Source organism: Oncorhynchus mykiss, chromosome 23 (genome assembly GCF_057628025.1).
Source record: "Oncorhynchus mykiss isolate SJ-2025 chromosome 23, ASM5762802v1, whole genome shotgun sequence".
Taxonomy (NCBI): Eukaryota; Metazoa; Chordata; class Actinopteri; order Salmoniformes; family Salmonidae; genus Oncorhynchus; species Oncorhynchus mykiss.
In genome coordinates this window covers 59,232,379-59,258,335 of record NC_143044.1, presented here as the reverse complement: position 1 = coordinate 59,258,335, position 25,957 = coordinate 59,232,379, and the positions used below count along the sequence as shown (strand labels likewise).

Sequence of the window (25,957 nt, the reverse complement as noted above, 5' to 3'; positions counted from 1 at the left end):
AGATACTCCTCTCCCTGGTCCAGCTACTCCTCTCCCTGGTCCAACTACTCCCCTCCCTGGTCCAGATACTCCTCTCCCTGGTCTAGCTACTCCTCTCCCTGGTCCAACTATTCCTCTGCCTGGTCCAGCTACTTCTCTGCCTGGTCCAGCTACTCCTCTCCCTGGTCCAACTACTTTTCTCCCTGGTCCAACTACTCCTCTCCCTGGTCCAACTACTCCTCTCCCTGGTCCAACTACTCCTCTTCCTGGTCCAACTACTCCTCTCCCTGGTCCAACTACTCCTCTCCCTGGTCCAGCTACTCCTGTCCCTGGTCCAACTACTCCTCTGCCTGGTCCAACCACTCTTCTCCCTGGTCCAACTACTTTTCTCCCTGGTCCAACTACTCCTCTCCCTGGTCCAACTACTCCTCTCCCTGGTCCAACTACTCCTCTCCCTGGTCCAACTACTCCTCTCCCTGGTCCAACTACTCCTCTCCCTGGTCCAGCTACTCCTGTCCCTGGTCCAACTACTCCTCTGCCTGGTCCAACCACTCTTCTCCCTGGTCCAACTACTCCTCTCCCTGGTCCAACTACTCCTCTCCGTGGTCCAGATGTTATTTGTTCTCTCTCTGCTCCTCTGTGTTGTTCTCTATTCACATTGAACTAAATCAATCCAAAGAGCTATTTTTACTGTGTTTGTCCATGTAACTGAAAGAGCTTCAACACCTGGTTATGTCTCCGACTGAGATTGGAATCAGCTGTGGTTGGTCTATTTTACACAATTTACAGTAAATCAGCTATTTCTTATTGTGTCAATGATCTGTTCATTCAAAAATGCTCATCAGCTGTTTCAATACAGTTTTTGAGCAGCTGTTGTTGCAGAAGTAGAGGCTTTATGCTATATTTAAGGTTTTGAACATTAGGTCTTCATTTCTGACGTGCTGTGTGCAAAGCATTTGTAAATAAGACAAGAAAGATCCATGATGTTGGTATTGGGTAAGCTTGTAGGTAAAGAAAATGTAAGCATTTTTAGAAACGTGTTAATTGACTGCATATTCTGTGAAAACGACACGAACTGTGTTCATGGTATTGTCCACAACAGACAGATGTTGTGCTGATTGTGTTTATAGACTTTTGAAAATGCGACTACAGATTGGACAAAAAGGACGTTAGCGACGGTAAAGAAAACCGTAGTGTTTTGAATATTGTCACATTAGTGTGATCTGGGTCGTCACTCAGTTAGATTCATTTGATGTGCGCGTGTCTCATTGGTAAAGCAGAGTTTCCCTTTGAGCAGGGAGTACATGATTTTGCAAGATGTCTGTGGGGTTTTGGGGAAATTGCCTAACTGTTAGTTTTGAGTACACGCGATGTAACGTGTGTAACGTGTGTTAAGGATTGGGGGAAACTGTAATAGATATGTCCTATAGCCAAAGATGTAAGCATGGTTTGAAATGAATATGTTTTAGTCAAATATTATATATATATATATATATATATATATATATATATGTGCTTCTTGCGATCAATTTGCAGTCTACAAATGATTTGTAATTATAATTCCCGGCCTCCCTGTCTATCCGCTCCAGAACAACATCTATCCTCGGCTGAATCTAGTTGATGATCCATTCCCCCAGGGTGTCATTATTGCGCGCATGTCGTAATAAAGCTGTGCGCCAGGCGGCTCTCTCTCCTCGGCAGCGGCAGGTAGGGAGGCGAGTCCAGACAGCGGGGAAGGGGAGCGGGGACTGGAGGACCGGGGACTAGAGGACCGGGGATATTCACTGACAGCAGCAGTTACGTTCAGATTAACAGAACTGGGTGATTTTCGATGAGTGGCTGGACAAGATTGAATAAGAAACCGTGTAGTCGGCTACGGTTCATGACCATCCTTAGGTTTTCCTCTGAGCTCTCTAGTCACGGACACGAATACTGGATATAATTGTGGAACCACCACGGTAAGAGGAATGGTTTTTACATTATTTCGTGTTGATTGGAGGTGTTTTTTGTTGTTGTTGTTGTCATGGTGGCATATGATTTAGCGATCGAAAAACGGCAAGATTGACAGTATTGAAATGCGGTGGTTTTCTTCACCGGCTAATTGCGTTCCTTCACATTATGGATCGATGGAAAGATTCACAGTAGGCTATGTTACGAATTACATGGTGTGCATTTAGCCTAGCTGTCTGTGCCAGTTTCATTATAATAAACGTGATACCTTTGCATTGGCATAGAGAGATTGATTATTAAAGCAGGTATGCGTGTGTGTGAGAGAGGCATGCTACCCTCCCTGTCTTTCAACCCGAGGCGCCTGTTACGGCAACCACTATGTGGGTTTAGTGGAGCAAAGCTTTTTACAACATAGCATTTTCATCTCTTTTACAACCCTCTTCTAGAATCTTTTTTCCCCCTCTCCCCCTGTGTATTCATTCATTTCGTTTGTTACAACTGAAGAAGCGGCTGTTTTTCCCTGAAAGTTGCTCAATAGCCGTAGCCTGGGCCTACATGAAAGAGAGAGAGAGAGAGAGGTAGTGCCGGTAGAGACATGCTTTCCTATCAGTTATGGGTACAGTCTTCAGTGAGCAGGCATGGACACATTTTGACATGCGGTATATACACTATGTATTGCGTATGATACCCATCTGGTTGCCAGGGGCGATGGCGAAGCGACATGTGACCGCAGCATGGTGTCTTCAAGTCTACTGCTACAACATGATCTTGCAGCCTCTAACTGTCACTCCTAACACCCCCCCCCCCCCATCTCTTTCCGTACCCTGCCTGCAGTTATCCCAACCAGGAACATTTAACTGTGTACCTAGAAGGCATGGCAGGAATTCAGACAATGCTTGCATGCCTTGAAGCGTGTCATTATCCATTATGATGAGGATGAGGAGCGAGGTGTGACAGATTGAATCAGACATAGAATACACATAACTACAGTACCTTACTGTAACTGACAATAGATAACTACAGTACCTTACTGTAACTCACAATACATAACTACAATACATTACTGTAACTCACAATACATAACTACAATACCATACTGTAACTCACAATACATAACTACAATACCTTACTGTAACTCATAATACAGAACTACAATACCTTACTGTAACTCACAATACATAACTACAGTACCTTACTGTAACTCACAATACATAACTACAATACCTTACTGTAACTCACAATACATAACTACAATACCATACTGTAACTCACAATACATAACTACAGTACCTTACTGTAACTCACAATACATAACTACAATACCTTACTGTAACTCACAATACATAACTACAGTACCTTACTGTAACTCACAATACATAACTACAATACCTTACTGTAACTCACAATACATAATAACTACAGTACCTTACTGTAACTCACAATACATAACTACAATACCTTACTGTAACTCACAATACATAACTACAATACCTTACTGTAACTCACAATACAGAACTACAATACCTTACTGTAACTCACAATACAGAACTACAATACCTTACTGTAACTCACAATACATAACTACAATACCTTACTGTAACTCACAATACATAACTACAGTACCTTACTGTAACTCACAATACAGAACTACAATACCTTACTGTAACTCACAATACACAACTACAATACCTTACTGTAACTCACAGTACATAACTATTATATAGACTGTAACTCACAATACATAACTACAATACCTTACTGTAACTCACAATACATAACTACAATACCTTACTGTTACTCACAATACAGAACTACAATACCTTACTGTTACTCACAATACAGAACTACAATACCTTACTGTAACTCACATTACATAACTACAGTACCTTACTGTAACTCACAATACAGAACTACAATACCTTACTGTAACTCACAATACATAACTACAATACCTTACTGTAACTCACAATACATAACTACAGTACCTTACTGTAACTCACAATACAGAACTACAATACCTTACTGTAACTCACAATACATAACTACAATACCTTACTGTAACTCACAATACATAACTACAGTACCTTACTGTTACTCACAATACAGAACTACAATACCTTACTGTAACTCACAATACAGAACTACAATACCTTACTGTAACTCACAATACATAACTACAGTACCTTACTGTTACTCACAATACAGAACTACAATACCTTACTGTAACTCACAATACATAACTACTATATAGACTGTAACTCACATTATAAAGTATAAATGCTTGTGAAATACAGTCCATGTGTATTGTCAGGTTGTGTCACTGGTAGGCCTAAGCATATTAACAGTATGTGAAACTGTTACTGACCAGTCCCAAGTCCGTTGACGTTGGTGGTAATGTAGGAACACTGTATGTAAGATACTGTACCTGAACAGCATGGAGGCTGTTCTCTCTGCCTCCCTGCCTCCCTGTAGATCCACGTACTGTCCAGGACCTCGATCTGCCGGCATGGAGGCTGTTCTCTCTGTCTTCCTGCGTCCCTGTGGATCCACGTACTGTCCAGGACCTCTATCTGCCAGCATGGAGGCTGTTCTCCCTGTCTTCCTGCCTCCCTGTGGATCCACGTACTGTCTAGGACCTCTATCTGTCAGCATGGAGGCTGTTCTCTCTGCCTCCCTGTGGATCTACGTACTGTCCAGGACCTCTATCTGCCGGCATGGAGGCTGTTCTCTCTGTCTTCCTGCCTCCCTGTGGATCCACGTACTGTCCAGGACCTCTATCTGCCGGCATGGAGGCTGTTCTCTCTGTCTTCCTGCCTCCCTGTGGATCCACGTACTGTCCAGGACCTCTATCTGCCAGCATGGAGGCTGTTCTCCCTGTCTTCCTGCCTCCCTGTGGATCCACGTACTGTCTAGGACCTCTATATGTCAGCATGGAGGCTGTTCTCTCTGCCTCCCTGTGGATCCACGTACTGTCCAGGACCTCTATCTGCCAGCATAGAGGCTGTTCTCTCTGCCTCCCTATGGATCCACGTACTGTCCAGGACCTCTATCTGCCAGCATGGAGGCTGTTCTCTCTGTCTTCCTGCCTCCCTGTGGATCCGGGAGGGAGAGCCAGGATTTACCACACATTGTTCTGGTGCAGAGAGCCCCCCATGCTGTGCTGCTGCTGTCTCCTAGGTACAGCTACATTTAACATTCTATTTGAAGCTTCTCTTGTTTCCTGGTTGGGTGGAGAACTAGCTGATTGGTGTACGGGTATGTCAATTAGGGAGTTAAAGCCAATTTCTGACCGATGTGTCAAGAGTTAAGAACACAAACTTTTTTTTTTGAGAATTAAAACAAGAATTATAACCAACTGAATAACACAGACAGGGATGCAGAAAATACCAAGGAAAGACTATTATTTGGACCTGAACAGGGAGAAACCAACCTGTTATTGTTCTGTTTTTCCTCAGTGGAGGATTGCCTCACCTCCATAGCAACACACGATGCCCACAGATGGTTTTTCAGTCGGAGGCTTGTTGGAGCTTGTGGCTTCATTGCAGTGTCTCTTAGATTGTGGTATGGTGTTTTTCCATTATATTGCGACAGTCAAACTTGCAATACCCTCACTCAAGCAAGATGAGAATGTTTTGGTATCGGCGCAAGCAGTCTAAGGCACTGCGTCTCAGTGCAAGGGGCGTCACTACAGACCCCCGGTTCGATTCCAGGCTGTATCACAACTTGGCCGTGATTTTGGAGTTCCATAGGGCGGCGCACAATTGGCCGAGCGTCGTCAGGGTTTGGCCCGGGGGGAAGGCCGTCATTGTAAATAAGGATTTGCCTGGTTAAATAAATAAAATAAGCCCACTGATGAATCAAAATACTGTAGTTATTGGAAAACAAAACACCCTATTCCCTATGTAGTGCACTACTATTGACCCCAAATGGCACCCTATTCCCTATGTAGTGCACTACTATTGACCCCAAATGGCACCCTATTCCCTATGAAGTGCACTACTATTGACCCCAAATGGCACCCTATTCCCTGTGTAGTGCACTACTATTGACCCCAAATGGCACCCTATTCCCTATGTAGTGCACTACTATTGACCCCAAATGGCACCCTATTCCCTATGTAGTGCACTACTATTGACCCCAAATGGCACCCTATTCCCTGTGTAGTGCACTACTATTGACCCTAAATGGCACCCTATTCCCTGTGTAGTGCACTACTATTGACCCCAAATGGCACCCTATTCCCTATGTAGTGCACTACTATTGACCCCAAATGGCACCCTATTCCCTATGAAGTGCACTACTATTGACCCCAAATGGCACCCTATTCCCTGTGTAGTGCACTACTATTGACCCCAAATGGCACCCTATTCCCTATGTAGTGCACTACTATTGACCCCAAATGGCACCCTATTCCCTATGTAGTGCACTACTATTGACCCCAAATGGCACCCTATTCCCTGTGTAGTGCACTACTATTGATCCTAAATGGCACCCTATTCCCTGTGTAGTGCACTACTATTGACCCCAAATGGCACCCTATTCCCTATATAGTGCTCTCCTATTGACTCCAAATGGCACCCTATTCCCTATATAGTGCTCTCCTATTGACCCCAAATGGCACCCTATTCCCTACCTCAAACCGCTTACGCCTACCCTAACCCCTAACCTCTAACCTCTAGCCCCTTACCCCTAACCTCTAGCCCCTAACCCCTAACCCCTAACCTCTAGCCCCTTATCCCTAACCCCTTACTCCTACCCTGCCCTTACCCCTAACCTCTAGCCCCTTACCCCTTACCCCTAACCCCTTACCCCTTACCCCTACCCGGCCCTTACCCCTAACCTCTTACCCCTTACCCCTACCCTGCCCTTACCCCTAACCTCTAGCCCCTTACCCCTTACCCCTTACCCCTTACCCCTAACCCCTTACCCCTTACCCCTACCCGGCCCTTACCCCTAACCTCTAGCCCCTTACCCCTAACCTCTAGCCCCTAACCTCTAGCCCCTAACCTCTAACCCCTTACCCCTAACCCCTTACCCCTGATCTGTAAGGTAGAAGCAATATGTTGTAAGCTCCATCACTTCCCTGCTAATATTTATCCAGGTTCTTCAGAGCTGTGAAGATGGGTTTAAGATTGGGTTAAGGGCAGAGGGGAATTTACAGGGAGTGAATTAGGACTGGGGTGTGCCTTCATCTGAAGGAGGACGAGGACCCTGTCAACTAAATCCATGAGGACAGTCCACAGCTGGGGACACTCTGTTACCATGAGGACCCTGTCAACTAAACCCACCAGGACCCTGTAAACTAAACCCACCGGGACCCTGTCAACTAAACCCACCAGGACCCTGTCAACTAAACCCACCAGGACCCTGTCAACTAAACCCAGGAGGACCCTGTCAACTAAACCCACCAGGACCCTGTCAACTAAACCCAGGAGGACCCTGTCAACTAAACCCACCAGGACCCTGTCAACTAAACCCAGGAGGACCCTGTAAACTAAACCCACCAGGACCCTGTAAACTAAACCCACCAGGACCCTGTAAACTAAACCCACCAGGACCCTGTCAACTAAACCCACCAGGACCCTGTCAACTAAACCCACCAGGACCCTGTCAACTAAACCCACCAGGACCCTGTCAACTAAACCCACCAGGACCCTGTCAACTAAACCCAGGAGGACCCTGTAAACTAAACCCACCAGGACCCTGTAAACTAAACCCACCAGGACCCTGTAAACTAAACCCACCAGGACCCTGTAAACTAAACCCACCAGGACCCTGTCAACTAAACCCACCAGGACCCTGTAAACTAAACCCAGGAGGACCCTGTAAACTAAACCCAGGAGGACCCTGTCAACTAAACCCACCAGGACCCTGTAAACTAAACCCAGGAGGACCCTGTGAACTAAACCCACCAGGACCCAAATGGCACCCTATTCCCTATGTAGTGCACTACTATTGACCCCAAATGGCACCCTATTCCCTGTGTAGTGCACTACTATTGACCCCAAATGGCAACCTATTCCCTATGTAGTGCACTACTATTGACCCCAAATGGCACCCTATTCCCTGTGTAGTGCACTACTATTGACCCTAAATGGCACCCTATTCCCTGTGTAGTGCACTACTATTGACCCCAAATGGCAGCCTATTCCCTATATAGTGCTCTCCTATTGACCCCGAATGGCACCCTATTCCCTACCTCAAACCGCTTACGCCTACCCTAACCCCTAACCTCTAACCTCTAGCCCCTTACCCCTAACCTCTAGCCCCTAACCCCTAACCCCTAACCTCTAGCCCCTTATCCCTAACCCCTGACTCCTACCCTGCCCTTACCCCTAAACTAAACCCAGGAGGACCCTGTAAACTAAACCCACCAGGACCCTGTGAACTAAACCCACCAGGACCCTGTCAACTAAACCCACCAGGACCCTGTCAACTAAACCCACCAGGACCCTGTCAACTAAACCCAGGAGGACAGTCCACAGCTGGAGACATTCTGTTACCTACTGTCTTCTCACACACCCAATGTGATCTCCTTTAGATGAGACCACATTATAGGACACACACACACACACACACACACACGCACACGTATGCACTCACACACACACACACACACACACACACACACACACACACACACACACACACACACACACACACACACACACACACACGCACACGCACACGCACACGCACACACACACACACACACATGAGAAGACACACACACACTGCTCAGGAAGTGAAACATCCCAGTACACGAAGTAACATGTATTCTGACGTGTGTTAGTTCACCTGACTGTTTGACTGTTTACTGTCGGATCCATTTAAGACTCTGCAAGGTCATTTGCCTGCGGAAACAGCTGTGGAGAGAGAGAGAGATATTTGTTTGGAAACTTCAGTATGTGTAATGTTTACTGTTAATTTTTATTGTTAATTTCACTTTTGTATATTATCTACATGTATATTATCTACACATGTTTCCCATGCCAATAAAGCCCCTTGAATTGAATTGAATTGACAGAGAGAGACACAGAGAGACACAGAGAGACACAGAGACAGAGAGACAGAGAGACAGAGAGACAGAGAGAGAGAGAGAGAGAGAGAGAGAGAGAGAGAGAGAGAGAGAGAGATCTTGGAGGATGTCTCCTCAGTTGCAACAGGACTTATCAACCATCTGTTAAAAGTAACATGTTGATTCTGTTGATTCACTCTGTGGCAGCTAACAGCTAACAGCTAACAGCATGGGCAAACACATGGCAACCACATGAGATGGTTCACTGAGGAGAAGAATGAGATGAGACCATTCTGTCAGAATTATTCTGTAGACTCAGGATAGGTGAGAGTGAGAGGCGAAGACGAGAAGAGGAGCAGAAAGGAGAAGGGAGAGGAGATAGGAGACGATAGGAATGGAAGAGGAGGGTGGAGGAGAGCAGAGCAGAACAGCCGAGAGGAGAGGAGTTCCCCAGTCAAGCCAGCCAGAGGAAAGTTCTGGTTTGAATTAGAGAATAAGCAGCACTGAGAAGGAGGTAATGATGACACTTTATTAGAGCAGCTGCTCAGAACGGTATGATGCTGTTCAGTATGATGGGGTTCAGTATGATGGTGTTCAGTATGATGGGGTTCAGTATGATGGTGTTCAGTATGATGGGGTTCAGTATGATGGGGTTCAGTATGATGGAGTTCAGTATGACGGTGTTCAGTATGATGGAGTTCAGTATGATGGTGTTCAGTATGATGGTGTTCAGCATGATGGTGTTCAGTATGATGGTGTTCAGTATGATGGGGTTCAGTGGGATGGGGTTCAGGATGATGGGGTTCAGTATGATGGTGTTCAGTATGGTGGGGTTCAGTATGATGGAGTTCAGTATGATGCTGTTTAGTATGATGGTGTTCAGTATGATGGGGTTCAGTATGATGGTCTTCAGTATGATGGTGTTCAGTATGGTGGTGTTCAGTATGATGGAGTTCAGTTTGATGGTGTTCAGTATGATGGATGTTCAGTATGATGGTGTTCAGTATGATGGAGTTCAGTATGATGGGGTTCAGTGTGATGGGGTTCAGTGTGATGGGGTTCAGTATGATTGGATTCAGTGTGATGGGGTTCAGTATGATGGGGTTCAGTGGGATGGGGTTCAGTGTGATGGGGTTCAGTGGGATGGGGTTCAGTGTGATGGGGTTCAGTGGGATGGGGTTCAGTGGGATGGGGTTCAGTGGGATGGGGTTCAGTGTGATGGAGTTCAGTGTGATGGGGTTCAGTGGGATGGGGTTCAGTGGGATTGGGTTCAGTGGGATGGGGTTCAGTGTGATGGGGTTCAGTGTGATGAGGTTCAGTATGATGGGGTTCAGTGGGATGGGGTTCAGTATGATGGGGTTCAGTATGATGGGGTTCAGTGTGATGGAGTTCAGTATGATGGGGTTCAGTATGATGGGGTTCAGTGGGATGAGGTTCAGTATGATGGGGTTCAGTGGGATGTGGTTCAGTATGATGGGGTTCAGTATGATGGGATTCAGTGTGATGGGGTTCAAAATGTTCCATATTTCTCTAGTGGCCCTTGGATTTGTCTTTCCACTCATGAATGATCAAAAAGAGTGACATGTACGTTTTAGTTACAGCTGTGCTTCATATTTTAATACTCTGTTTTACAGTAATATAAATTACATATCGGACAGCAACCTTTAACAGCTTGTTTTACAGTAATATAAATGACATATCGGACAGCAACCTTTAACAGCTTGTTTTACAGTAATATAAATGACATATCGGACAGCAACCTTTAACAGCTTGTTTTACAGTAATATAAATGACATATCGGACAGCAACCTTTAACAGCTTGTTTTACAGTAATATAAATGACATATCGGACAGCAACCTTTAACAGCTTGTTTTACAGTAATATAAATTACATATCGGACAGCAACCTTTAACAGCTTGTTTTACAGTAATATAAATGACATATCGGACAGCAACCTTTAACAGCTTGTTTTACAGTAATATAAATGACATATCGGACAGCAACCTTTAACAGCTTGTTTTACAGTAATATAAATGACATATCGGACAGCAACCTTTAACAGCTTGTTTTACAGTAATATAAATGACATATCGGACAGCAACCTTTAACAGCTTGTTTTACAGTAATATAAATGACATATCGGACAGCAACCTTTAACAGCTTGTTTTACAGTAATATAAATGACATATCGGACAGCAACCTTTAACAGCTTGTTTTACAGTAATATAAATGACATATCGGACAGCAACCTTTAACAGCTTGTTTTACAGTAATATAAATGACATATCGGACAGCAACCTTTAACAGCTTGTTTTACAGTAATATAAATGACATATCGGACAGCAACCTTTAACAGCTTGTTTTACAGTAATATAAATGACATATCGGACAGCAACCTTTAACAGCTTGTTTTACAGTAATATAAATGACATATCGGACAGCAACCTTTAACAGCTTGTTTTACAGTAATATAAATGACATATCGGACAGCAACCTTTAACAGCTTGTTTTACAGTAATATAAATGACATATCGGACAGCAACCTTGATACGGTGAAAATAGTTGTTTAAGACTATTTTTGTAATACTTTTTTTTAACCTTTATTTAACTATTCAGTTAATATTTTCAATGACAGCCTAGGAACAGTGGGGGTTAACTGGCCTAGGAACAGTGGGGGTTAACTGGTCTAGGAACAGTGGGGTGAAGGAACAGGTCTAGGAACAGTGGGGGTTAACTGGTCTAGGAACAGTGGGGGTTAACTGGCCTAGGAACAGTGGGGTGAAGGAACAGGTCTAGGAACAGTGGGGGTTAACTGGTCTAGGAACAGTGGGGGTTAACTGGCCTAGGAACAGTGGGGGTTAACTGGTCTAGGAACAGTGGGGTGAAGGAACAGGTCTAGGAACAGTGGGGGTTAACTGGTCTAGGAACAGTGGGGGTTAACTGGTCTAGGAACAGTGGGGTGAAGGAACAGGTCTAGGAACAGTGGGGGTTAACTGGTCTAGGAACAGTGGGGGTTAACTGGCCTAGGAACAGTGGGGTGAAGGAACAGGTCTAGGAACAGTGGGGGTTAACTGGTCTAGGAACAGTGGGGGTTAACTGGTCTAGGAACAGTGGGGTGAAGGAACAGGTCTAGGAACAGTGGGGGTTAACTGGCCTAGGAACAGTGGGGTGAAGGAACAGGTCTAGGAACAGTGGGGGTTAACTGGTCTAGGAACAGTGGGGGTTAACTGGTCTAGGAACAGTGGGGTGAAGGAACAGGTCTAGGAACAGTGGGGGTTAACTGGTCTAGGAACAGTGGGGGTTAACTGGTCTAGGAACAGTGGGGTGAAGGAACAGGTCTAGGAACAGTGGGGGTTAACTGGTCTAGGAACAGTGGGGGTTAACTGGTCTAGGAACAGTGGGGTGAAGGAACAGGTCTAGGAACAGTGGGGGTTAACTGGTCTAGGAACAGTGGGGGTTAACTGGTCTAGGAACAGTGGGGTGAAGGAACAGGTCTAGGAACAGTGGGGGTTAACTGGTCTAGGAACAGTGGGGGTTAACTGGTCTAGGAACAGTGGGGTGAAGGAACAGGTCTAGGAACAGTGGGGGTTAACTGGTCTAGGAACAGTGGGGGTTAACTGGCCTAGGAACAGTGGGGTGAAGGAACAGGTCTAGGAACAGTGGGGGTTAACTGGTCTAGGAACAGTGGGGGTTAACTGGTCTAGGAACAGTGGGGGTTAACTGGTCTAGGAACAGTGGGGGTTAATTGGTCTAGGAACAGTGGGGGTTAACTGGTCTAGGAACAGTGGGTCAACTGGTCTAGGAACAGTGGGTTAACTGGTCTAGGAACAGTGGGTTAACTGGTCTAGGAACAGTGGGTTAACTGGTCTAGGAACAGTGGGTTAACTGGTCTAGGAACAGTGGGTTAACTGCCTGTTCAGGGACAGATTCGTACCTAGTCAGCTCGGGGATTTGAACTTGCAACCTTCCGGTTACTAGTCCAACGCTCTAAGCACTAGGCTACCCTGCCGCCCCGACTATCATGCGTTTACGTAAGCCTACATGATTCTCTGGCCAAAGGAGGGGGGGGTCATAGTTCACAATGTTTATGGATGGCATATATACAATATACAGTCGATTGGGTTAGATAAAGTGTGTTTTCAGGCCAGGGAACATGTCAGCCCTATTAGGCTGTTGTCCTCGCCATGCTGTGAGATTGAAAGCAGGGTGTGTCCCAGAAACAGATTATTTTAGTGATTACGCTGTTGCTTCTGGCCTCGTTTAGTAGGAAGGAAAGTCAACACTGCAGGCACTGGCTCCGAGCTGCCTGAGCACACAGCTACTGTACATTAATGGAATAAAGAACTAATATTGGCTTATCCTGATGAAACAATCCGCTTGTCCATTAAATATGGAGGTTGATGTTTTATCTTAAATAGGCCCATGTCGTTAGCCTCGTGAGAGCATGGGAAACAGTTATGGTAGTTGCTGTCTCAGTAAGAACAAGCGTTTTCAAGGATGTTTGTGTTTTTGTTCCAAGGTCGAGATGCTCTTGTGTTTCGACACGGGAGTCCAGTGGAATGTCACTGTGTGATTTACAGTATTGTAAGAATGATCTCTTTCTGCTTCCACTGGCTCATAACACACAGACCCAGCTGGCCCATAACACACAGACCCAGCTGGCCCATAACACACAGACCCAGCTGGCCCAAAACACACAGACCCAGCTGGCCCATTACACACAGACCCAGCTGGCCCATAACACACAGACCCAGCTGGCCCATAACACACAGGCCCAGCTGGCCCATAACACACAGACCCAGCTGGCCCAAAACACACAGACCCAGCTGGCCCAAAACACACAGACCCAGCTGGCCCATAACACACAGACCCAGCTGGCCCATAACACACAGACCCAGCTGGCCCATAACACACAGACCCAGCTGGCCCATAACACACAGACCCAGCTGGCCCATAACACACAGACCCAGCTGGCCCAAAACATACAGACCCAGCTGCCCCATAACACACAGACCCAGCTGGCCCATAACACACAGACCCAGCTGGCCCATAACACACAGACCCAGCTGGCCCATAACACACAGACCCAGCTGGCCCATAACACACAGACCCAGCTGGGCCAGGAGGCAAAACCAAGGTTACTGTCTGGTATATGACTTATGTTATGATCTGATCTGAACCGAGGTTACTGTCTGGTATATGACTTATGTCACGATCTGAACCAAGGTTACTGTCTGGTATATGACTTATGTCACGATCTGATCTGATCCAAGGTTACTGTCTGGTGTACAGTAGTAGTTATATCGTGATCTGATCCACCTATGTGGTCCTATAATGTCACATAGATTTTTATGACACCTTGTGTAGCCTACAACGATTTTGAGATGTGGCTTTTCTTACTTCACCTTGGAGATGCAGTAAGTCATGTCAGAAACTAGCAGATTCCTTACTTCCCAGGGGGTTGCAACGGAAATTATTTTCCCATTCTGAACAGATTGTTTTTCACTCCATTCCACTGTTACGACCAATAAAACAATGTTCTGAACTGGTGTAACTGACAGTTAGACTGGTTCGATTCCCCTCCCCAAAAAAATGTACCGGTTTTTATCGATGCTTTCTGTTCTAAATTAAACCTCTGAAATCATTTTTAATTTATTTTTACATTTAGCTTGACATTAAATTAAACTTCACAAATCATGCATTGTGGATAGAGCAGCTTGCTATGGAGCAGAAAAACCCTGTAGTTCTGTGAGTTGTTTACATGTGATGGGAAAGACAAGTGTAAGAGACGTGTGGGGAGACAGCGAGAGAGGGTGGAGGAGGAGGCTTGGAACGCGCTCGGCATCTTGTTATGACATCACTATCTGAATAAGGCAAAAAAAATTATACTTACGGAGGAGCGGCTTCTAATGGAACTTTGAATTTCTGAACTTCAGAATTGGCTTAACGTTGGACCAGAGCTAGCTAGCTAGCTATCAAGCTAACAAGCTAACAAACTAACAAGCTAGCTAGCTAACAAGCAAACAAGCTAACAAGCTAGCTAGCTAACAAGCTTGGGTGGGCAGAGCGGCACCAGAATTAAAAACACCTCTTACGTTTTTTTAGTTAATAAATCCAATGTGAAATGTGATAACGATAGTGTCTCTAACTAGCATTGAAAAAGTGAATCCATTCTTTAATTCAAAATCTCTCTCCCCCCATCTTCTGAATCACACTTGTTGTAACGTCAGTAGTCTACAGCTATGTTATGGAGGGGGAGGGGCTTGTAACGTCAGTAGTCTACAGCTATGTTATGGAGTGGGAGGGGCTTGTAACGTCAGTAGTCTACAGCTATGCTTTGGAAGGGGAGGGGCTTGTAACGTCAGTTTCTGAGGGGGAGGGGCAGGTAGGCTACACACACATACACTGGAAAAGATGTTCAGCTGTCAGGCAGACACTGGAATAAGTTTCTGATTGACAGAGCGAGGGCTTTGCATACGCTCTTTGTTGCCTTTTTTTGTGGGACAAGAACAAAAATACCCCGGAACGTAGAAGAACTGTATTAACCGAATTCCCATGCTTTTCAAAATAACGGTTCTGTTCCCAGAACAGTGTAGATCACTTTCATTCCCGGTTCTGATTCTGTTCCTTAAATTTGTTTGTTATTTTCCGGTTTTCGGTTCTTTTCCCTGAACCGGTTCCATCCCACGTTACCTACCAACAGCTGCAAATTCATATAAAACGACATGTTTTGAAGTTCATTTTCCTTGCTTTGTAGAACAATATTATCATGAATCTAGTAAATACGTTTTGTGGGTCAGAGTGCAGTATTTATTTAGTTTCATAGCACAAATGTATGTTAGACTGGCTTTAGCCACGGATGGAGCAGGCCTGTCCTGGCAAGTGCAGGGATTGGTGAATCTGTTAGGAGCGAACCGCTAGCGCGACAGCTGAAATGGCTTTAGCTACGGATGGAGCAGGCCTGTCCTGGCAAGTGCAGGGATTTGTGAATCTGTTAGGAGCGAACCGCTAGCGCGACAGCTGAAATGGCTTTAGCTACGGATGGAGCAGGCCTGTCCTGGCAAGTGCAGGGATTTGTGAATCTGTTAGGAGCGAACCGCTAGCGCGACAGCTGAAATGGCTTTAGCCACGGATGGAGCAGGCCTGTCCTGGCAAGTGCAGGGATTGGTGAATCTGTTAGGAGCGAACCGCTAGCGCGACAGCTGAAATGGCTTTAGCTACGGATGGAGCAGGCCTGTCCTGGCAAGTGCAGGGATTTGTGAATCTGTTAGGAGCGAACCGCTAGCGCGACAGCTGAAATGGCTTTAGCCACGGATGGAGCAGGCCTGTCCTGGCAAGTGCAGGGATTTGTGAATCTGTTAGGAGCGAACCGCTAGCGCGACAGCTGAAATTGTAAAAATAAATAAAAAACTGATTCCAGCTTTAAATGGATCGTCCAGATTAGCTGTTAGCTTTCGTTTTGTTCTCATCTAATACTAACAATTACAGTATTCTATCATCCTGACAATATGGTACTACAGAGAAGAGAGGTTTAGGAGAGGTTTAGGAGAGGAGAGGAGAGGAGAGGAGAGGAGAGGAGAGGAGAGGAGGAGAGCAGTGAGGAGGAGAGAGGAGAAGAGAGGAGTGGAGAGGTTTAGGAGAGGAGAGAGGAGAGGAGTGGAGAGGAGAGAGGTTTAGGAGAGGAGAGGAGAGGAGAGGAGAGAGGTTTAGGAGAGGAGAGAGGAGAGGAGGAGAGAGGAGGAGAGAGGAGAGGAGTGGAGAGGAGAGAGGTTTAGGAGAGCAGAGAGGAGAGGAGGAGAGAGGAGAGGAGTGAGGAGGAGAGAGAAGAGGAGAGGAGAGGAGAGGAGTGGAGAGGAGAGAGGTTTATGAGAGGAGAGAAGAGAAGAGGAGAGGAGGAGAGAGGAGAGGAGTGGAGAGGAGAGGAGTGGAGAGGAGGAGAGAGGAGAGGAGTGGAGAGGAGAAGAGAAGAGGTTGGAGAGGAGTGGAGAGGTTTAGGAGAGGAGAAGTGGATGACTGGATCTTTTAGGCAGACAGGGATAATAAAGCATTGGTTGTATCACTACAGAAGCTGGAGACAGGGAGCGATGGAGGAGGCGCTACTGATGAATTATTTATGTCTGGCCAAAGCACCCAATTTCCGTTTCATTCTTTCACAGGGAGTCTGGGACTACTAACCAGAGAGCTCTGTGATATCCCCCCGGTTTGTCTAATGATTTAAGTGTTTTTAATGAGGTTTGGAAGACGTATCTGTAGCAATGATTTCTTTTTTTTAAGGAATAATAAATGTTCTTATATTTTTCAGCTGTTATTAATCATGGGATAAGTTGTGCCTTGAAACCCCATGTTGTAGACCTACAGTGAGTACTGACGACGTCATCAAAGAGAGAATAATAGCTATGTCGTTTGTGTACTTCTCATTGTTGCTCAGCCTCATTAATTACACGTGATGGAATGAACCCGTGATGGAACTCGAAACATTCTTTTGGAATCGACGCTGAGATTTGTTCAATTCGTAACACTCTGTAGCATTTTTCTACGTTAGAAAGAGCACGGTCAGTTTTAATAACCTCCTCCTGTCCTCAATGGATCCTTTGTAGTCTTTACTACACGTAGTGTTGAATAGTGATGGCTGTAGTGTTGAATAGTGATGGCTGTAGTGTTGAATAGTGATGGCTGTAGTGTTGAATAGTGATGGCTGTAGTCCTTAGTAGTGTTGAATAGTGATGGCTGTAGTGTTGAATAGTGATGGCTGTAGTCCTTAGTAGTGTTGAATAGTGATGGCTGTAGGGTTGAATAGTGATGGCTGTAGGGTTGAATAGTGATGGCTGTAGTGTTGAATAGTGATGGCTGTAGTGTTGAATAGTGATGGCTGTAGTGTTGAATAGTGATGGCTGTAGTATTGAATAGTGATGGCTGTAGTGTTGAATAGTGATGGCTGTAGGGTTGAATAGTGATGGCTGTAGTGTTGAATAGTGATGGCTGTAGGGTTGAATAGTGATGGCTGTAGTGTTGAATAGTGATGGCTGTAGTGTTGAATAGTGATGGCTGTAGTGTTGAATAGTGATGGCTGTAGTGTTGAATAGTGATGGCTGTAGTGTTGAATAGTGATGGCTGTAGTGTTGAATAGTGATGGCTGTAGTGTTGAATAGTAATGACTGTAGTGTTGAATAGTGATGGCTGTAGTGTTGAATAGTGATGCTATAGTCCTTAGTAGTGTTGAATAGTGATGGCTGTAGTGTTGCATAGTGATGGCTGTAGTGTTGAATAGCGATGGCTGTAATCCTTAGTAGTGTTGAATAGTGATGGCTGTAGTGTTGAATAGTGATGCTATAGTCCTTAGTAGTGTTGAACAGTGATTGCTGTAATCCTTAGTAGTGTTGAATAGTGATGGCTGTAATCCTTAGTAGTGTTGAATAGTGATGGCTGTAGTGTTGAATAGTGATGCTATAGTCCTTAGTAGTGTTGAATAGTGATGGCTGTAGTGTTGCATAGTGATGGCTGTAGTGTTGAATAGTGATGGCTGTAGTCCTTAGTAGTGTTGAATAGTGATGGCTGTAATCCTTAGTAGTGTTGAATAGTGATGGCTGTAGTGTTGAATAGTGATGCTATAGTCCTTAGTAGTGTTGAATAGTGATGGCTGTAGTGTTGCATAGTGATGGCTGTAGTGTTGAATAGTGATGGCTGTAGTCCTTAGTAGTGTTGAATAGTGATGGCTGTAGTGTTGAATAGTGATGGCTGTAGTCCTTAGTTGTGTTGAATAGTGATGGCTGTAGTGTTGAATAGTGATGGCTGTAGTCCTTAGTAGTGTTGAATAGTGATGGATGTAGTGTTGAATAGTGATGGCTGTAGTGTTGAATAGTGATGGCTGTAGTCCTTAGTAGTGTTGAGTAGTGATGGCTATAGTGTTGAATAGTGATGGCTGTAGTCCTTAGTAGTGTTGAATAGTGATGGCTGTACTGTTGAATAGTGATGGCTGTAGTCCTTAGTAGTGTTGAATAGTGATGGCTGTAGTCATTAGTGTGTTGAATAGTGATGGCTGTAGTCCTTAGTAGTGTTGAATAGTGATGGCTGTAGTACTTAGTAGTGTTGAATAGTGATGGCTGTAGTGTTGAACAGTGATGGCTGTAATCCTTAGTAGTGTTGAATAGTGATGGCTGTAGTCCTTAGTAGTGTTGAATAGTGATGGCTGTAGTTTTCGGCTTCTTTGTATTCTTCAGTGTTGAATGTGATGGCTGCAGTGTTGAATGTGATGGCTGTAGTGTTGAATGTGATGGCTGTAGTGTTGAATGTGATGGCTGTAGTGTTGAATGTGATGGCTGTAGTGTTGAATGTGATGGCTGTAGTGTTGAATGTGATGTCTGTAGTGTTGAATGTGATGGCTGTGTAAATGAAGGCAGTCAGATCAGATGCTGCAGTGGGCTGAGGCTGCGACTATGGCCAGGAGAGGAAGGGAGAGGAGAGGAGAGGAGAGGAGAGGAGAGGAGAGGAGAGGAGAGAGAAGAGGAGGGGATAGGAGGGCCAGGAGAACATGCCCTGCATCCTGACGAAGCTCGAGGCTGCTGCCAGGAGAGGACAGCCAGGAGAGGAGAGGAGAAGTGAACCAGGAGAACATGCCCTGCATCTTGATGATACTGGAGGCTGCAGCTGTGGTTAGGAAAGGGGAGCCAGGAGAGGAGTGGAGTGGAGGTGAAAGGAGGGGAGAGAAGGGGAGGAGGGGAGGGGAAGGGAGAGGAGGTGAGGAGGGGAGAGGAGAGGAGGGGAGAGGAGGTGAGGGGAGAGGAGGGGAGAGGAGGAGAGAGGAGGGGAGAGGAGGAGAGAGGAGGGGAGAGGAGGGGAGAGGAGGGGAGAGGAGAAGATCATGCTTGTGTTGTTGTTAGCATGTTGCTACCGCTGGTTCCTCTCAGCAGTTGACCATGTGTTAGCATGTTGCTAACCCCGATTCCTCTCAGCAGTTGGCCATGTGTTAGCATGTTGCTAACCTTGGTTCCTCTCAGCTGTTGGCCGTGTGTTAGAAGTCGACCACAGTGCGAATGGTAACTGAGACGGTTATTGACAGACACACGGCTCGAAGGACAGCACGGACCCCTCTTGTGTGCCTCTGTCTGCTCGGACAGAGACCGTTCACTTCTTTGAGTGACGGGACTTGTTTACAGGGATTTGAATCTGTTGTGCCCATGATGAATGTTACGACCAGTAGAAGTACTATTACTCCTTGGTTGGCATAGTGAGTGTTGATTCGTTTGCCACAGGGTTGATTATGTAGGTTAGCTGTTTTTTGTGCTTAAATGTCTGTTGTATCATAGTACTGTGTGTCCCTCTCTATTGTTGTGAGGCAGCTAGGGAAGGTCCAGGAAGGCAAGCGATGATCTAACCTCTGAGTGGGAGTGGAGGAGGAGTGGGAGTGGAGGAGGAGTGGAGGAGGAGTGGGAGTGGAGGAGGAGTGGGAGTGGAGGAGGAGTGGGAGTGAAGGAAGAGTGGGAGTGGAGGAGGAGTGGGAGTGGAGGAGGAGTGGGGTGGAGGAGGAGTGGGGTGGAGGAGGAGTGGAGGAGGAGTGGGAGTGGAGGAGGAGTGGGAGTGGAGGAGGAGTGGTGTGGAGTGGGAGTGGAGGAGGAGTGGTGTGGAGGAGGAGTGGAGGAGGAGTGGGAGTGGAGGAGTGGGAGTGGAGGAGGAGTGGAGGAGGAGTGGGAGTGGAGGAGGAGTGGGAGTGGGAGTGGAGAGGAGTGGAGGAGGAGTGGTAGTGGAGGAGGAGTGGGAGTGGAGGAGGAGTGGGAGTGGAGGAGTGGGAGTGGAGGAGTGGGAGTGGAGGATGAGTGGGAGTGGAGGAGGAGTGGGAGTGGAGGAGGAGTGGAGGAGGAGTGGGAGTGGAGGAGGAGTGGAGGAGGAGTGGGGGAGGAGTGGGAGTGGAGGAGTGGGAGTGGAGGAGTGGGAGTGGAGAAGGAGTGGGAGTGGAGGAGGAGTGGGAGTGGAGGAGGAGGAGGAGTGGGAGTGGAGGAAGGTGCCGTCCCTGGAAAAATCAATCATATGTATTTATAAAGCCCTTCTTACATCAGCTGATGTCTCAAAGTCCTCTACAGAAACCCAGCCTAAAACCCCAAACAGCAAGCAATGCAGGTGTAGAAGCACGGTGGCTAGGAAAAACTCCCTAGAAAGGCCAGAACTCTAGGAAGAAACCTAGAGAGGAACCAGGTTCTGAGGGGTGGCCAGTCCTCTTCTGGCTGTGCCGGGTGGAGATTATAACAGAACATGGCCAAGATGTTCAAATGTTCATAAAGGACCAGCATGGTCAAATAATAATAATCACAGTAGTTGTCGAGTCAGCACCTCAGGAGTAAATGTCAGACGCACGCTCGTGCCCGGTCTAGTCAGCGTGTAACGCTCTCTGTGATCTGAGGGGGTGGGGAGGGGGGGTGGGAGTGGAGGAGGAGTGGAGGAGGAGTGGGGGAGGAGTGGGAGTGGAGGAGTGGGAGTGGAGGAGTGGGAGTGGAGAAGGAGTGGGAGTGGAGGAGGAGTGGGAGTGGAGGAGGAGGAGGAGTGGGAGTGGAGGAGGAGTGGAGGAGGAGTGGGGGAGGAGTGGGAGTGGAGGAGTGGGAGTGGAGGAGTGGGAGTGGAGAAGGAGTGGGAGTGGAGGAGGAGTGGGAGTGGAGGAGGAGGAGGAGTGGGAGTGGAGGAAGGTGCCGTCCCTGGAAAAATCAATCATATGTATTTATAAAGCCCTTCTTACATCAGCTGATGTCTCAAAGTCCTCTACAGAAACCCAGCCTAAAACCCCAAACAGCAAGCAATGCAGGTGTAGAAGCACGGTGGCTAGGAAAAACTCCCTAGAAAGGCCAGAACTCTAGGAAGAAACCTAGAGAGGAACCAGGTTCTGAGGGGTGGCCAGTCCTCTTCTGGCTGTGCCGGGTGGAGATTATAACAGAACATGGCCAAGATGTTCAAATGTTCATAAAGGACCAGCATGGTCAAATAATAATAATCACAGTAGTTGTCGAGTCAGCACCTCAGGAGTAAATGTCAGACGCACGCTCGTGCCCGGTCTAGTCAGCGTGTAACGCTCTCTGTGATCTGAGGGGGTGGGGAGGGGGGGTCTAGGAGAGAGAGATCTCTCTTTTACCCTGGTCAACTAGGAGGGGTGGGAGTGAGGGAGTACAGTACTGTGTGTGTGTGTGTGTGTGTGTGTGCGTTCACATGTATGTGTGTGTAAGTGTGTGCACGTTAAAATGCGTGTGTCTGTGTGTGTGTTTGTTTGTGTGTGTGTGCATGTTCACATGCATGTGTGTGTAAGTGTGTGCACGTTAGTATATGTGTGTCTGTGTGCGTGTGTATGTGTGTGCGTGCGGTCTCTTCACTCTCTATCTTTATCTGAGCATCTGTAACTGAACAGGAAGACAAATATACACCGGAGACAGACCGGATAGTCAGGATATTTACAACTCTGGGAAACTGGCCTCCTCTGTGTTTCCATTATCTATCACAATGAACAGTTTGTCATCCTACCAAAGATTATACAGTAAAGGGTTAGAACATGAAAACACATGTGTCCTAGACTAAGGAGTCAGTTATAGTCCTAGACTAAGGAGTCAGTTATAGTCCTAGACTAAGGAGTCAGTTATAGATCTAGACTAAGGAGTCAGTTATAGTCCTAGACTAAGGAGTCAGTTATAATCCTAGACTAAGGAGTCAGTTATAGTCCTAGACTAAGGAGTCAGTTATAGTCCTAGACTAAGGAGTCAGTTATAGTCCTAGACTAAGGAGTCAGTTATAGTCCTAGACTAAGGAGTCAGTTATAGATCTAGACTAAGGAGTCAGTTATAGTCCAAGAGGAGAGGGAGGGACATAGAGAGGAATGGGAGGGACATAGAGAGGAATTGGAGGGACATAGAGAGGAATGGGAGGGACATAGAGAAGAGAGGGAGAGAGAGGAGGGTGAGGGACAGAAAGAGGAATGGGAGTAACAGAGAGAAGAGAGGGAGAGAGAGGAGAGGGAGGGAGAGAGAGGAGAGTGAGGGACAGAAAGAGGAATGGGAGGAACAGAGAGAAGAGAGGGAGAGAGAGGAGAGGGAGAGACAGAAAGAGGAATGGGAGGGACAGAGAGAGGAGAGGGAGGGAGAGAGAGAAGAGTGAGGGACAGAGAGAGGGGAGGGAGAGGAGAGGTAGGGAGAGAGAGACGAGTGAGGGACAGAGAGAGGAGAGGGAGGGAGAGGAGAGGTAGGGAGAGAGAGAAGAGTGAGGGACAGAGAGAGGGGAGGGAGAGGAGAGGTAGGGAGAGAGAGAAGAGTGAGGGACAGAGAGAGGAGAGGTAGGGAGAGAGAGAAGAGTGAGGGACAGAGAGAGGAGAGGGAGGGAGAGGAGAGGGAGGGAGAGAGAGAAGAGTGAGGGACAGAGAGAGGAGAGGGAGGGAGAGGAGAGGTAGGGAGAGAGAGAAGAGTGAGGGACAGAGAGAGGAGAGGGAGGGACAGAAAGGAATAGGAGGGACAGAGAGAGGAGAGGGAGAGAGAGGAGAGGGAGGGACAGAAAGAGGAATGGGAGGGACAGAGAGAGGAGAGGGAGAGAAAGGAGAGGGAGGGAGAGAGAGAAGGGGGAGGGATAGAAAGGGGAATAGGAGGGACAGAGAGAGGAGAGGGAGAGAGAGGAGAGGGAGGGACAGAGACTTGGTCTCCTGACTGAGCCTGTCTTCAGCCTGTCTGTCTGTCTGTCTGTCTGTCTAACTTGGTGATTCACAAACAAAGCTTGAAGGCCAATGATTAAGGCCAAAATGTCAAGCTTTTAATAGATTCTTAAATAAAATAATATGTTTTTAAGGGTGAGAAAGTGTTTCTGATGAAGTACCTCGAGTTACGTTGGTTGAGCGCTCTCCATTTCTTTCCGTTAGTCACAAACAAACACATACATACAAGGCTTTGTGCTGTCGTGTCAACTCGTATGGCCGTTGTCATGACGTTGCTAATACGGCACTAACAGATCTGGGACCAGGGCTAACTGCTCTATTCCTGTTGTGTAGCCTGCTATCACACCAAGCAGCTGTGGCCCGGCAGGGGGGCTAGTTAGCCGCTTAGCCTAGCTAGCTAGCCGGGGAAAGAGAGGATGTCTTCAGGCCTTCAGCAGACTCATGAGAACAGACTAGTTGGAGTCGGCTTCCTTCCTGTTTTAGCCACGGTGACACACAATGGGTGAATAGTTTCTCACTGCAGGGCTAATAAACAGTAGAGTTCTGTGCTACTGTTGTCCTGAGAAACAGCAAGCAGAGCTCTCCTGTGGTTCATCTAATGGTTTCTGTTATTCACAGTGGCCTGTTACTGCTATCACTATTGAACGTGATCACACCTTTTTCCTATGTAGGCCTATGGAGTTTTCCTATTTCCTATGTAGGCCTATGGAGTTTTCCTATTTCCTATGTAGGCCTATGGAGTTTTCCTATTTCCTATGTAGGCCTATGGAGTTTTCCTTTTTCCTATGTAGGCCTATGGAGTTTTCCTATTTCCTATGTAGGCCAATGGAGTTTTCCTATTTCCTATGTAGGCCTATGGAGTTTTCCTTTTTCCTATGTAGGCCTATGGAGTTTTCCTATTTCCTATGTAGGCCTATGGAGTTTTCCTTTTTCCTATGTAGGCCTATGGAGTTTTCCTATTTCCTATGTAGGCCTATGGAGTTTTCCTTTTTCCTATGTAGGCCTATGGAGTTTTCCTTTTTCCTATGTAGGCCTATGGAGTTTTCTTTTTCAGTCGGCTTGACCTCCTCCATTTTTACATCCTGTTACTGTTTAGTTACCGTGACGGCTGTCATGTTCCACGAGAGTCAAAAACAAAGGAGGAAATAGAGGGTTGTTTTGATAGTTTCCACGCCCTCTATTTCCCTCCTCCTGTCAGGTTTGAGCAGTAGCACCATGCTCTAGGCCTCACACAGCGTAGCATTATCCCACAACATTATCCCACAGCATTATCCCGCGGCATTATCCCGTGGCATTATCCCACAGCATTATCCCACAGCACTATCCCACAACATTATCCCACAGTATTATCCCACAGCATTATCCCACAGCGTGACATCCACTATATAACTGGTTATTGTTTAAATACAGAAAGGGGGTTGAGAAGGATGGAGTGCACTGTGAATGGAGGGAGAGAGATTTGGAGACAGGAGAGAAACAGGGGGAGAGAGTTTGGGAGACATGGGGAGAGAGATTGGGAGACAGGAGAGAAACAGGGAGAGAGAGATTGGGAGACTGTAGTGAGAGATTGGGAGACAGGAGAGAAACAGGGGGAGAGAGATTGGGAGACAGGAGAGAGAGATTGGGAGACAGGAGGGAAACAGGGAGAGAGAGATTGGGAGACAGGAGAGAAACAGGGGGAGAGAGATTGGGAGACTGTAGTGAGAGATTGGGAGACAGGAGAGAAACAGGGGGAGAGAGATTGGGAGACAGGAGAGAAACAGGGAGAGAGAGATTGGGAGACAGGAGAGAAACAGGGAGAGAGAGATTGGGAGACAGGAGAGAGAGATTGGGAGACAGGAGAGAAACAGGGAGAGAGAGATTGGGAGACAGGGGGAGAGAGATTGGGAGACTGTAGTGAGAGATTGGGAGACAGGAGAGAAACAGGGAGAGAGAGATTGGGAGACAGGGGGAGAGAGATTGGGAGACTGTAGTGAGAGATTGGGAGACAGGACAGAAACGGGGAGAGAGAGATTGGGAGACAGGAGAGAGAGTTTGGGAGACAGGAGAGAAACAGGGAGAGAGAGATTGGGAGACAGGGGGAGAGAGATTGGGAGACTGTAGTGAGAGATTGGGAGACAGGAGAGAAACAGGGGGAGAGAGATTGGGAGACAGGAGAGAAACAGCGAGAGAGAGATTGGGAGACAGGAGAGAGAGATTGGGAGACAGGAGAGAAACAGGGAGAGAGAGATTGGGAGACAGGGGGAGAGAGATTGGGAGACAGTAGTGAGAGATTGGGAGACAGGAGAGAAACGGGGTGAGAGAGATTGGGAGACAGGAGAGAGAGTTTGGGAGACAGGAGAGA

General features: G+C 46.7%; 1 protein-coding gene across 7 annotated transcripts in view; it reads left to right on the top strand.

Annotated features, from left to right (window-relative positions):
* The first annotated feature begins 1,338 nt into the window (after positions 1–1,338).
* The window catches only part of ptprea (protein tyrosine phosphatase receptor type Ea), a 140,454-nt gene continuing 115,835 nt past the window's right edge, over positions 1,339–25,957 (top strand). For 3 of the 7 annotated variants that reach the window (XM_090218017.1, XM_090218014.1, XM_090218012.1), the window contains exon 1: positions 1,368–1,937. The gene's annotated coding sequence lies outside the window, so the exon portion shown is untranslated. Of the gene's footprint in view, positions 1,938–25,957 lie in introns of all 7 variants that reach the window. The other 4 variants (XM_090218018.1, XM_090218016.1, XM_090218015.1 and 1 more) reach the window with 3 other exon arrangements.